This window comes from Camellia sinensis, chromosome 14 (genome assembly GCF_055761805.1).
Source record: "Camellia sinensis isolate YWXY chromosome 14, ASM5576180v1, whole genome shotgun sequence".
Taxonomy (NCBI): Eukaryota; Viridiplantae; Streptophyta; class Magnoliopsida; order Ericales; family Theaceae; genus Camellia; species Camellia sinensis.
Window position 1 is genome coordinate 62552946 of NC_138974.1, and position 13689 is coordinate 62566634.

At 34.2% G+C, this 13689-nt stretch overlaps 1 long non-coding RNA gene across 1 annotated transcript; it reads right to left on the reverse strand.

Moving 5' to 3' along the window:
* Nucleotides 1-2370: 2370 nt before the first annotated feature.
* LOC114287212 (uncharacterized) lies at nt 2371-3117 on the reverse strand. The gene is made up of 2 exons (XR_003637836.2): nt 2906-3117; nt 2371-2761 (listed from the first exon to the last, which is right to left on the reverse strand). It is a non-coding gene; the product is annotated as an uncharacterized LOC114287212 (long non-coding RNA).
* Nucleotides 3118-13689: the final 10572 nt, after the last annotated feature.

Here is a 13689-nt window from a genome sequence, read left to right on the forward strand (position 1 = left end):
AATTTTGATTTATATACTTTAGGGACATAATAGACACAATTGATGGTTCATGGACTACATAGACAATTTTATGATTGTTTAGGGGTATAGAGTGTAATAAACCCAAAAAAATATTATGTAACTAATAATTTGATGAAATTTAAACGGAGTGAGATTAATAATACTGTGAGTTCCATTTAAATCATGTTTAATTTATAAAAAAAAAATATGGAACTAACAAACCTATGAAATTGTTGTTAGGTTTTTATTCTTGGCAATCCCGTTTGACAAAACCCCTTTAAGTTATATTTGTTTTCGCACATTTTATTTCAGTGAGGTTATGAGTGTTTAGATGCGAATCTAACCTGAATTGTGTCTTGCAGAGAAGTTTGTGGTGTTAATGCTTTCAAGATTGCCACTTCGCTGATTATGACGGAGGTCGAGCTGCCCTGTCAGCTCGCGCTTGAAGCAAAATGCAAAATTGCTTTCAAAGTTGGTTGTCCGCCCTTGCTCGCTCGAGCGAAGAAGTCCTCGCTCGAGCGAAGGATTGCGTCTATACAAAAACCTGAAAGAGCTCATTGGTTGCTCGAGCGAAGGGTTCGTGGCTCGAGCGAATGCATTAGTGGAAATCACGCGAGTTAAGGTTCTCGCTCGAGCGAGAGAAGCTTCGCTCGAGCGAGCTTCAAAATCCAAATTTCTATAACGAATTGGTTTTCTTCCAAAACTAGGATTACTTTGGATTTCTATAAGTAGTTGGTTTTCTCCCAAAACTTGACCAACTTCTCCGGATCTTCTTTTTGGGTTCTAAGGTTTATACCTGAGGATATTTTGCTAGTTTTCTTTGACGTTTTAATTGAGTATTCAACTCATGGTTTAAGAAGCATACATCAAAGGTTTGTTTATTTATTCTACACAAAAGATAGAGTTGTTCTTCGGTGGATTCTAAAGAATTCGAGCCTGAAGCTTTGGTGGATTCCGGAGTGGCTCAACGTCAAGACAATTTCGAGGTGAAGACGGGGATGTAAGAGATACATAGAGGTTGGTTCAATTCGGGCGTGGATTCGCTAGGTAATTGAGGGTATACCTGTGTAATTCCTTTATATCTTCTTAGTGGATTGTTTTGTGACTGTTGCCCGTGGTTTTTTTTATCACAATTGGAGGTGTCCAATTGTGGTTTTTCCACGTAAAATCCTTGTGTCGATTTGTCTTGCTTGTTTGATTGGGATTGTTATATACTGCTTAAAATTGATACATAATCACAAATTATCATCTAAGGGATTTCTAGATTTTTCAATTTTTAATCTCTAAAATGTTTGATACATTTAAAAAAAAAAAAAGTTTACTTAATTTTATTCAAAATGATATGATATTATAAGTGTTGACTAAATCTAATACTAACTAATATAATTCAATAATCAAACATGACCTAAATTTTATTTAGTTGACAAAAATAAAAGGAGACTAATAGTCTCATGAGATTGTGAATCCTACACATGATGGGATTAACATTCCCATGAATAGAGGGTTTTTTTTTTAAAAGATGGTTAAAAATTATTTTTTAATTTTTTTTAACGTTTTTGTAAGAAAAAAAAAATAGGTTAAAAGTTGAAAAGTGACTTTTAAGCCTTGTTTGACATAATTTATTTTAGTCCATCTTTTTATCTTTTTTGAGTCACATCAATCAATATCTCCTCTTTACTTTTCTACACATTTTTTTATAAAAAATCAAAAGGTACACTTATTTAGGACATCCCAAACCACCCCTTAACCTGTTTTCCAAAATAGACCACAATCTAATCTAATTCAATGGGATTGGACGTGACAAGACAAAATTGGCGTCACTTTGTAAAAACAATAAAGTCTCCTTTTATATAATAAGGGTTGTTACAAAATTTATAAATTTCATGTCAACCAACTAATATTACTATATTAATGCACAAATATATATAATTTATTTTTCATCTCTAATTTAATTGAATTAGTTTTGCATTATTAATAATGTAATAATATTATGATAATTATATTTGAGGCAAATTACACAAGGAGTCCTTATAATTTGTCTTTTGTATCAATTTAATTCTTATAATTTTAATTGTAACAATTTTGCATTTGGATTTTCACAATTTGTCGATTTAATCCAATTAATACATTTGTTAAGGTATCGTTTGGTAACATTTACGTTTTTTGTTTATGTTTACAAATATTTTATAAATTAGTTTTTATTTATTTTTAGAAAAACATAAATAATAAACGCGTTTGGTTTGGACAAAATGTTTAAAAAATTTTGAAAATATAAACTAAAAAACATGTTTGTTAAGGCCTAGAATTTTTATTTTTTTATTTTTGACAATGGGATCATACGCATTATAATAAACATCCATAATAACCATATTGTTAAAATACTAACCATAAATAAATTTAATAACCATATTAGGAATGTTCATAACAACTTGCAAACCATAATAATAGCATCCCAATTCTTCCACAAACCATAAAAACATATCTTTCCCGTAAATATTATCCTTTTAGTTTTTTTTTTTTTTTTTTTTTTTTGGGAATCATCTAAAACGATATTCACAACATCTTCATAGATAGATAGATAGATAGATAGATACAGAAAGAGAAAGAACAAAGTTAGAGAGAGAGAGAGAGAGGGGGAGGAGAAGTGGCCATAGCTACATGCAACATGGCATCAGCTACAGCTGGGTTTGTGCTCTTATCATCATCATCAAGTTATGCTTTGACATCAAGCTCTTCTTTTGGGACTGGTGTAGCATTTCCTCTTAAGAAAAACAACAACAATGGCAGTGTTTCAAGAAGGATGATGGTTGTGCGTGCATCTGAAGAAGGGAGAACACAGAGAAGAGGGGAGAGATAGAGAGAGAAGGAAGGGGAGAGAGAGAAGAGAGGGGAGAGAGAGACTGACCTGATTTGCTGAAGTTTCAATCAACATGAAGTAGAGGAAGATGATAAGATTTAGATACAACTTTTATTTTACCGTTGGGAGAAAATCAAATTGAATTCGAGTGCTCCGAAGATTTTAACTGTGGTCATTATGCCGACACCTAAGTTACTGTAGCTCTGCTACAGTGACTTCCGCTACAGTGCCAAATTTATAAACCAATGAAAACACCTTTTTTCAGTTTATATTTTTTGGGTCCAATTTATAAACTAAGAACTAGCATTATAAATCAAAAATTTATCAAACAAGTTTTTAGCACAATTTTTTAAATTTTTATAAATATAAACTGAAAATTAAAAACAAAATTGTTACCAAACAGACGCTAACTAATTTGGCAAAAATCAAAGACACAATGGTCTATTTACAATTAAATTGAACACCAACTTTTCAACCTCTTTGATAAGAGTGAATAATCTATTTTGTTTCATAATTTCAATATAATGTTTAAGGAAAATGTTTAAGACATAAAAAACTTCGATAATTGCATCCACAATGATATGATATCAAATGTGTTAATTTTTTATTTATCACACATCCAATAATATAGAGCTCTACTCCTTGTCACATCATTTTAGATGATTTGTGAGTTAAAAAATGTAAATCTCTAGTATTGCTCAATTTTTAAATGACCATTATCAATTAGACTAAATTAATTTAGTAAGAAAATTTGTAAAGATAATTTTAATATAATTAGTAATCAAATTAACACAATAACTAAACAACATAGATTATAAGAATAATTTACCCTTATATTTATTTATAAAAAAATATTTATTATATCATTTATCACCAATGTAATAATATAGTGAATTTACCACTATTAAAAGACAAAGTTTGACATAATAATTGATAAATAAAAAATTTATAATGATCAAATCATTTAGTATATTAGTGATCAAATAAAAACATTATTTTAATTGAATATCAATAATTATTTAATCAGATTGTATTTATATAAATCACTTAGGGTTTGTTTGGCATGCAAGTTTGGGTTAGGTTGGGGTTATTTTACCCATAAAAAAATAAAATAGATTTTTTAGTCTAATAAGACAAAATGTCACATTTAAACCATAATTATTTTATCTTTTCTCTCACAAAAATTAAAAAAGTCAAAAAATCCATCCAAAACAAGGCTTTTTATTTCCAAGCTAAAATAGCCAAAAAGCCATTCCACATCCCAAACAAAGAGCTAAAATAGCTGGGCTTTTTTACTATTTTGCTTGGCTTTTTTAGTCTCGTTTGGTTTTTATTTTTGACTTTTTTGAATTTTGTGAGAGCAAAATGTAATGATGGTGATTTAGATGTGACATTTTATCTTATTAGCTTATGTAACCAATTTTATCTTTTGTACTTTTTTAGTCAAAAATCCATTCCCAAACATAACTTTAGTATTTTAAAAGTAGACAAGAACAATATACTCCTTTGTTTGATAAATATTTTGGGATCAAAAAAGTATAAAAAAATAAAATTAATTATATAAATTAATAAGATAAAATATTATATTTAAATTATAATTATTATATTTTTTTTTTCACAAAACTAAAAAAAATCTAAAAATAAAAAACCAAATAAAATTAAAAAAATCAAGTTAAAGCCAAAAGTTGGCTTTTTTGTTTTTTTTTTCATTTGGGAGGTTGGTTTTTAGCCAACGGTGAAATTACAATTTTACCCTCATAGGTCAAAATGTGTTACATAGGTGAAGTTGTAAATATTTTAAATAAATGGGGTAGTTTGGTCATTTTATTATGATTTGACATCATAAACAAACAGTAATAAAAAAAAATCAAAAGTCATTTTTTACTAACTTCTCAAATCATTTATCTAAAAAAGTTAAAAATTTGATTAAAAGTCAAAAAAATCACTTTTTACCATTTTTCTAAAATAAGCCACAAACATCGGCTACTGTAACGAATGCCGCACGAAGCTTATAATATTATTGATGTTGACATGTGTTAAAGCTGAAACATAAGTTGTCCAAAGTAGACAAGAATAAGGGAAAAGTTATTGAAATATTACTCTCTAATGGAGTGTTTTGGAAAGTTAGTAAAAAGTTATTTTTTAATTTTTTATCAAATTTTTTAATTTTTTGAAAAGTAATTTGAGAAGTTGGTAAAAAGTTAACTTTTTACTTTTTAGTTTAATATTTATTTATAGTGTCAAATCAAATTAAAATGACCAAAATATCCTTATCCAACATAAGAAATTTAATTTTTTTTTTCATAGGCCCTAATTTGTAATTTTACACCTGTGATTTTAGCACTTGCCAAACCGCGTTTTTGGCACTTGCGTTTTTGGACATTTTGTCTAAAAATGTGACTTTTTACTATGTTCCCAAAATGACACAATATTTATTGAGAAATAAATATTTTATTATTTCTTAAAAAGTGATAAAAATAGAATAAATTCTATCGATTTAATTAATAATAACTAACGGATATTTTGACAACACATTAAAAAATTAAAAAAATTAACTTTTAATTTATTTTTATTCACATCACTTCTTATATAAAATAATAAAAAAATTAAAAATTAATTTTTAATCATACTTCCAAAATACTTCTGAGTTGGAGTACCAACTCATCTGGTTCCGGAACAAACAATAATTTTTCAGAACAAGGCCATGGAGGATCGGAAATTCCAACTAATGTTCGTTGTCTCCATCAACAAATTAAAAAATAATAAAAATCATTTTCAAAAACAATGCTAAACACATTTTCTATGTCTTCCATGTCAGTGGTGATGTTTACATTCTTGATCGTTTTCTGATTTTCGATGTATTTTAGCAGCGATAATATGTGTACAAAATTTATGCGCAGAAATATATCTAAGAAATAATACTCTTTTTGTTTAAAAATAATAGTTATTTTTAGATAATTTAACTTTATATGACGGTATAATTATTACACGTCAAAATATTAATTTTTTAAAATTATTTTGATAGTATATTTTTTAAAAATATATTAATTATCATAGTTGTACGTTTTGTATTGTTAATAAATTTTAAAAAAAAAAAGTAAAATAGAAAATTTATATTATTTTAGTTCTTGACTTTCAAAAAAAAAAATTAATATTTTGAGACAATAAAAAAATTAATGTTTTAAGATGAAAGGAGTACATAAGTTTGATTTTTTATGTCATTGAACTCATATTTTAAATAAATTTTGACAATATTTTAAATTTTTAAATATTTTTTTTATAAAAATTCTGTGTATGAAACATTATTTTAAATTTAGTCAAGATTTTCGTGGGGCCAAAAAGATCCTCCATTACATGGGAGATAAGAAATGATGGAGATAAGAATGACTTCGCGTCCCTCCTCACTAAAGCCTGCCTTTATATGAATTACATCCCTTCTTTATTTTTAGATAAATAATACTTTTAATTCTTATAATTTGACATAAATTTTACTTTAATCTGTATTGTTTAAAATTGAACAGCTTCATCTTTACATTTTAAATATAGTTTTAATATAACCATTCCATTCAAATTGAAAGTTAAAATTAATATTTTTTTGAGACACTTATCAGTTTCGTGGAGTATACACAAAAAAAAATTAACGAAAGTTTGGATAAAATGATCAAACTAAAGCTGTATTTAAGTATAAGAACCAAATACTTTAAATTAAAAACATAGAGGTCAAAATAAAATTTGAATAAAATTATAGGAGTGAAAAGTATAATTCACCCTTTAATTTTTTTATTTTCGTATGTTATGATTACATATTTATTTTAATTGGGCAAACCAAAAATCAATTATTTTCTTCTAGAATGTATGCATGAAAAAATGATAATTATGAAATACACGATTCAGTGCACAAACCTTTTATTAAAGTAAAATTTGCAAAAATTATTAAAACAAATAATAATAATAATAATAAAATGATATAAGTAACTTTACATACATTTTTAGAGAATCTTCATTGTATAAACGCTAACAATAAATTTTATTATTGGAGCGAGCCATCGACAAATGATAAATATTAATGTATTTTTTTAATCTTTTTTATTTTAAAAAGCATTAATCCATTTTACAAATTCTTAAATAATGTTATTACACAGATAAAAAATTAATGTGGAAAAGTATTTTGTGAATGATGTCACGTGGCCAAAGTGTCGACCGAGATGCCATATGGACTTGTCATGTCTGTCGAGATGATTGCGGTATTGTCGAGGTTCGGTGCAGTAATTTCGGAATCCGAGATATCTGGATAGAGAATAAGAATCCTAGGTGAAAGTAGTCTGGATAAGGATAAGACTATTATAAAGTTTATCCCTATCTAGTTGAGAGTTTGAGATAAGCATTGTGCTTAAGTCCTATTAAGTGAAACTTCTAGGGGACTAAGTCATTGCTGGTTATAAAAAGTAAGCCACCCTCGTGGGTCTAAGGGACACTTTATTTTTTGTGAGTTTAAGTACTTGTTCGATATCTTTGAGATAAGTTTACTGACTTGATCGTCGAAGCGCCCCCCGAGTGGAAGAACCACCACGATATTCTCATCTTCTTGTTGGCAGGTAGTTGGCTTAATCTATTATGCCGCATGCTCTCCAGCTAATTCCCTATTTGGTTGTGTGGTTAGAAATCAACACCTACAATTTGGGGCTATTTGTGGGAACTTAGTCGGAATATATGGCCATTATCGTACAAGATCAACGTGTTAGCGATGACAAGTTCAGTGAAGATAGAGAACGCATCGACATTGACAGAATAAAGACCCTTCTAGAAGGGATGAATGCAAAGATAAGGGGGCATGCGCGCTCCTGAAGAGATGAAGACGACTTTCAAGTAGAAAAGACATCGACATAGGTGAAGCAGATCCAAGATGGAAGAGCATGGCCTAGGTGAAGTAGATCCCAGATAGAAGAGCAAGGCCTAGGTGAAGCAGATCCAAGATGGAAAAATGTGGCCTAGGTGGAGCATATTCCAGATAAAAGAACATGGCTTAGGTGAAGCAGATTCAAGAGAATGGCCTAGGTGGAGCAGATCCCAGATCTAAGGTGGAAGAGCATGGCCTAGGTGGAGCAGATCTAAGATGGAAGAGCATGGCCTAGGTGAAGCAGATCCAAGAGAATGGCCTGGGTGAAGCAGATCCTAGATCTAAGGTGGAAAAGTGTGGCCCAGATAGAAGAGCATGGCCTAGGTGAAGTAGATCCTAGATAAACGACCTCACCCTAGGTGAGTGGATCCAAGAAAGCATGACCTCGGCCTAGATGAATAAGTCTGAGAAGACAAGAGCTCAACCTAAGTGAGCATATCCCAGATCCTAGAAGACAGGATCTTGGCTTAGATGAGTAGGTCCGAGAAGAGAAGAGAAGAGCTCAACCTAAGTGAACATATCCCAGATCTCAAAAGACATGATCTCGACCTAGATGAGTAGGTCCGAGAAGAGAAGAGCTCAATCTACGTGAGCAGATCCCAGATCCTAGAAAATAAGATCTCGGCCTAGATAAGTAGGCCCGAGAAGACAAGAGCTTAGCCTAAATGAGCACATACTAGATCTTAGATCCTAAAAGACAAGATCTCGGCCTAGATGAATAGGTTCGAGAATATAAGAGCTCAATCAAAGTGAGCACATCCCTGATCTTAGATCCCAAAAACAAGATCTCGGTCTAGATAAATAGATCCAAGAAGACAAAAGCTCAGCCTAAGTGAGTGGGTCCCAGATTTCAGAAGACAAGATCTCGACATAGATGAGTAGATCCGAGAAGATAAGAGCTTAACCTATGTGAGTAGATCCCAGATCTTGGAAGACAATATCTCAGCCTAGATGAGTAGGTCTGACAAGACAAGAGCTCAACTTATGTGAACAGATCCTAGATCTTAGAAGATAATATCTCAGCCTAGATGAGTAGATTTGAGAAGACAAGAGCTTAGCCTATGTGAGTAGATCCTAGATTCTAGAAGACAAGATCTCGGCCTAGATAAGTAGGTCCGGGAAGACAAGAGCTCAACCTAAGTGAGCAGATCTTAGATCCCAAATCCCAGAAGATAAGATCTCGGCCTAGATGAGTAGGTTCGAGAAGACAAGAGCTCGGCTTAAGTGAGAAGATCCTAGATGAAAGAGCTCAACCTAGGTGAGCAGATCCTAAATGAATGACCTCGACTAGTAGTGCAATCTCGGTTGAGATGATGATCTCAGTTGAGAAGTGTGATCTCGGTTGAGATGTTAATCTCGGTAAAGATGATGATCTCGTTTGAGAAGTGCAATCTCGGTTAAGATGATGATCTCGGTTGAGAAGTACAATCTCAATTGAGATATTGATATCAGTAGAGATGATGATCTCGGTTGAGAAGTACGATCTTGGTTGAGATGACTATCTCGGTTGAAATGGCATTCTCGGTAGAGATGTTGATCTTGGTTGAGATAATGATTTTAGTTAAGATGTTGATCTTGGTTGAGATGTTGAATTTGGACAGGACATAACTTATTTGTTCTTGGTTCCTGATGAGTTGATGCTAGGATCTTGATGTTCTTGAACTAGCAAGTCATGATCTCTGCTAGTAGTGCGATCTCTATCGAGATGTTGGACTTAGATGAGATAGAACATGATGGTTTTTGGTTCTTGATTCTTGATTCTTGACGAGTGGACATTTGAGTCCTTGTTCCTTTACGCCGGTGAGTCATGATCTCGGTCGGAAAAGTATCTCTAGCATGTTTGTTTAGCCGACATGTTGGAAGATCAGACATGATAAGTTCCATCACCTCAGGTTACCTAGGTAATATGGTAATATAACCTAGGGGGCAATTGTGGAGAAGTATTTTGTGAATGACGCCAAGTGGTCGAGGTGTCGACCGAGGTGTCACGTGGGCGAGTCATGTTTACCGAGATGATTGCGGTATTGTCGAGGTTCAGTGCGGTAATTCTGGAATTCGAGATATCTGGATAGAAGACAAGAGTCCTAGATGAATAAAGACACTTAGTCTAGATAAGGATAATGCTCTTGTGGAGTTTATCCCTATCTAGCTAAGAGTCTGGGATGAGCATTGTGCTTGAGTCCTATGAAGTGAGATTTTTAGGGGACTAGGTTATTGCTGGTTATAAAAGTGAGGCACTCTCGTGAGTCTAAGGAATGCCTTATTTTTTGTGAGTTTAAGTACTTGTTCGATATCTTTGAGATAAGTTTACTGACTTGATCATCAGAGAGCCCCCAGGTGGACGAACCACCATGGCATTCTCATCTTTTTGTTGGCAGGTAGTTGGCTTAATCTATTCTACCGCGTGCTTTCTAGCTAAGTTCCCTATTTGATTGTGTGGTTGGAATTAAAAAAAACAAATATCGTGCTTGTTATTAGGATCAATTCTTAACTTTCTATCTTCTTCTTAAGTTTTGTATAATGCGTGATGTTCTTGTACTTCTAAATAGGAAAAAATCAAAAGCAAGTAACATAATTGTTCACTAAAGGATATGATTTATTATAATTGAATCTTATTATAAAATTTTGGCCATACCATACTCTTATATAGAGTACATCTCACAACCATGAATATATAAAAATGAGGGGTTAATATTATAGCACGCTAACTCTTATAAACTCTTTACATATATATAAACACAAAAAATAATACTAAAAAATTAGTAGAATTTTAATCTCACAACAAAGGCCAATAACACTTCCTTTAACTATAGCCATGTTATCAATCTCAATTTAAAGCCATGTTATCAATCTCAATCATTATGTTAATTTCCATCTATATTTAGAAGATTTGTGTGTAATTTACAGGATGTAAGGTTGTCCTTCATTTTTTAGCTTTTAAGTTGACTTTCTTATTATCATAAGGATTTTGAGCAGGTCTCAAGTTGAAAATTGATCTAATCCTATTTCGAGTTGAGTTTTGTTCAAATAATTTTCTTTTTAGAAGTCATTAAACGAAATGTTTTGTGTTACTTCAACAGGAGATTATGATTCATGAACTCGATTATTAAAATTGAGGTAATAAAAATAATTAAAGGACATTTTGACGTTGTTTGCCAGAGTCATAACCTCTCATCCTCCCCTTAAGTTAAATATAATATATGTTGTTCTTGTACTTCTAATATGTATTATCAAATCCAAAGAAAAACATGATTTGTTCACTAGCCGATATGATATGTTATAATCGAATCTTATTATAAAATTTTGATTATCCCATACTTTTACAGTTCTCTAACAACCAAGAATATATAAAATAAGCAAATCTAAAATAATAATAAATAAATAAAAAAGAATATATAAAATAAGGTGTGGGGACATAATTTTTGAGTGACAACACATGGCCGAGGTGGCACCGAACTGCCAGCCGAGGTACCACGTGTCCTGGTCATGACGCCGATATGATCTCGGATAGGCTGAGGTTATCTGCGAAGATATCAGAATCCGCGATAAGCGGATAGGGGACAAGAGTCCTAGAATAAGCGAGGACTTCAGTTTGGATAAAGATAAGACTCTTAGAGAGTTTATCATAATCCTACTGGAGTCCAAGATTAGCAGTAATCCAGAGACCATTAAAGTTAGGCTTCTATTGGGATTAGGTCAGTGTTGGCTATAAAAGAGAGGCACTCTCGTGGGTCTAAGGTACGCTTTTTGTATTCTGAATACTGAGTTAAGCACTTTTGTTATCTTTGAGAGATAACTGACTTAATCGTCGGAGTGCCCCCGGGTGGACAAACCACCGCCGGTTCTTTTCTTTCTGTGATAGGTTGTTCGGGTTTAATCTATTCTGTCGGTGTTCTCTACCTGAGTACCTGTTTGGCAGTGTGGTCAGAAATTGACACACATAATTTGGCGCCGTCTATGGGAACAAAAGAAGAATATATGGCCAACGACGGACATAAAGAGAAGGTGGAGGATGACACTTCTACTGGGAGTGGGAAACATATTGACGTTGACATTGAAGAAGACAACTGCAACGAAGAAACGCGTGATAAGAATCACGGAGAAAAAGGTGTCGGCCAAGAAGACGACGTACCCAAGAAATCAGACTGAAGCAGGTATTATAATGAGGACAACCTCCAAGTGTGGAAAGATAGATGCCTGCGGAGGGATGAAAAGATGAAGGGAATGGTAGACAAATTGATGGACCTGCAAACGGTCGTCAATTTCATGATGCAGAACAACGTCATGCAGCCACCATTCCCATTACAAGACACGCCGATTCCAGCGGCCAAGAACAATACCTAGAAGGAAGGGAAGAAAACAGTCCCAGTAGCCTCCCAGCACACCAGGACCAAAGAACACTCTCACCGGCCTTCAAGGGAGGTCGGGCGAAGAGAGTCAATGAAGGGAGATTCACGAAGGACACATCGGATAAAAGAAGTTGACCCCAAAGAACATCACCATGTTCAAAGGAAAGAACTCTGTTTCGACGCAACTAACGGAGAGAGGTCCAAGAGGACTCACAATGACACCGGAAGCAGCGCGCCGAAAAGGGTGAAATCCGGAGATAGCCGAGCTCCACGACGGACCAAGAAAGATCTTAGGGATTACTTCCAAAGGAAGCAACAAAATGCCAAGGTAACCTCCCCGGTTAAGCCGAGAACGCCATTCTCGGTACAGTTGGACAAATTCGAGGCACCGAAAAGGTTCAGTATGCCGAGGTTCCAGATATACGACGGTAAGTCGGACCCCAACTTTCATGTCGGCCTGTACCTGAACTCGATGACACTATACACCGGGAACGAGCCATTGTTTTGCAAGGTGTTCCCCTCCTCCTTCGGGGAAATAACATCGGACTGATTTCATAAGTTGCCAAAAGAAACTGTGAAAACCTGGGAAGGCCTAGCCGAGATGTTCGTGGCTAGGTTCGTGACAAACAAGCTACAGCCATTAAGGGTGGACTCCCTGATGGCTCTGAGAATCAGCGATGATGAAAGCCTTAGGGCCTATGCCATGAGGTACTATGAGGTATTCAACCGAATACCAAGGTGCAACCAAGAGGTGGCGGTTGTGTCTTTTAAGAACGGCCTAAAAGATGATTGTTTGTTTCGAAAATCATTGGCAAAGACATTGCCAAAAAGTATGGAGGAATTGATGGCCAGAATTGAGAAATATGCGAGGGCCGAGGAAGACACGCCGGGAACAAATGCGTTGAAACAAGAGAAGGGGAACAGCTCGCCAAAGCGAGGCCGAGGTAATGGCGGATATAATAAGCCAGAAACAGGACTAAGGGCTGCACAGGCAGTCACAACCGTATTCCGAATCCCAATTTACAAAGTCCTGGAGAAAATTTGAAATCAGCTTTATTACAGAGCACCAGTAAGGGCCCCTGGTAAATTTATGGGAAGAAGCCTTGGCAAGCATTGTGCTTACCACAACGAAGATGGGCATCTGACTCAGGGGTACAGAGCCCTGAAGGCATATCTAGAAGACTTGGTAAGACAAGGTCATTTAAGGGACCTTGTAGACGAGTCCAAGACAAGGGAAGAGCAAGCAAAACTGCCTTCGGCACCGGCAACACCACCTCATCCAGCATCCCAACCGCAGGCAGGCGGACCTCGAGTGATCAATGTGATTTATTCGAAGGTCAATGTGAATGAAATACGTGGAAAGACTCAGAAGGTTAAACACTGGCAGCATGTGTACCAGGTCAGGCAGAAAAGATGAGTGCCAGGAACCAATGGTGTCCTTTACTGAAGACGACCTAGAGATGGTGCGACATCCACACAACGATGCCTTAGTAATATCCCTCCAGATTGGAGAATGCCAAGTGAAGTGCATCTTAATTGACCAAGGCAGCTCTTGTGACATCATGTATGTCAGGTGTTACAAGGAG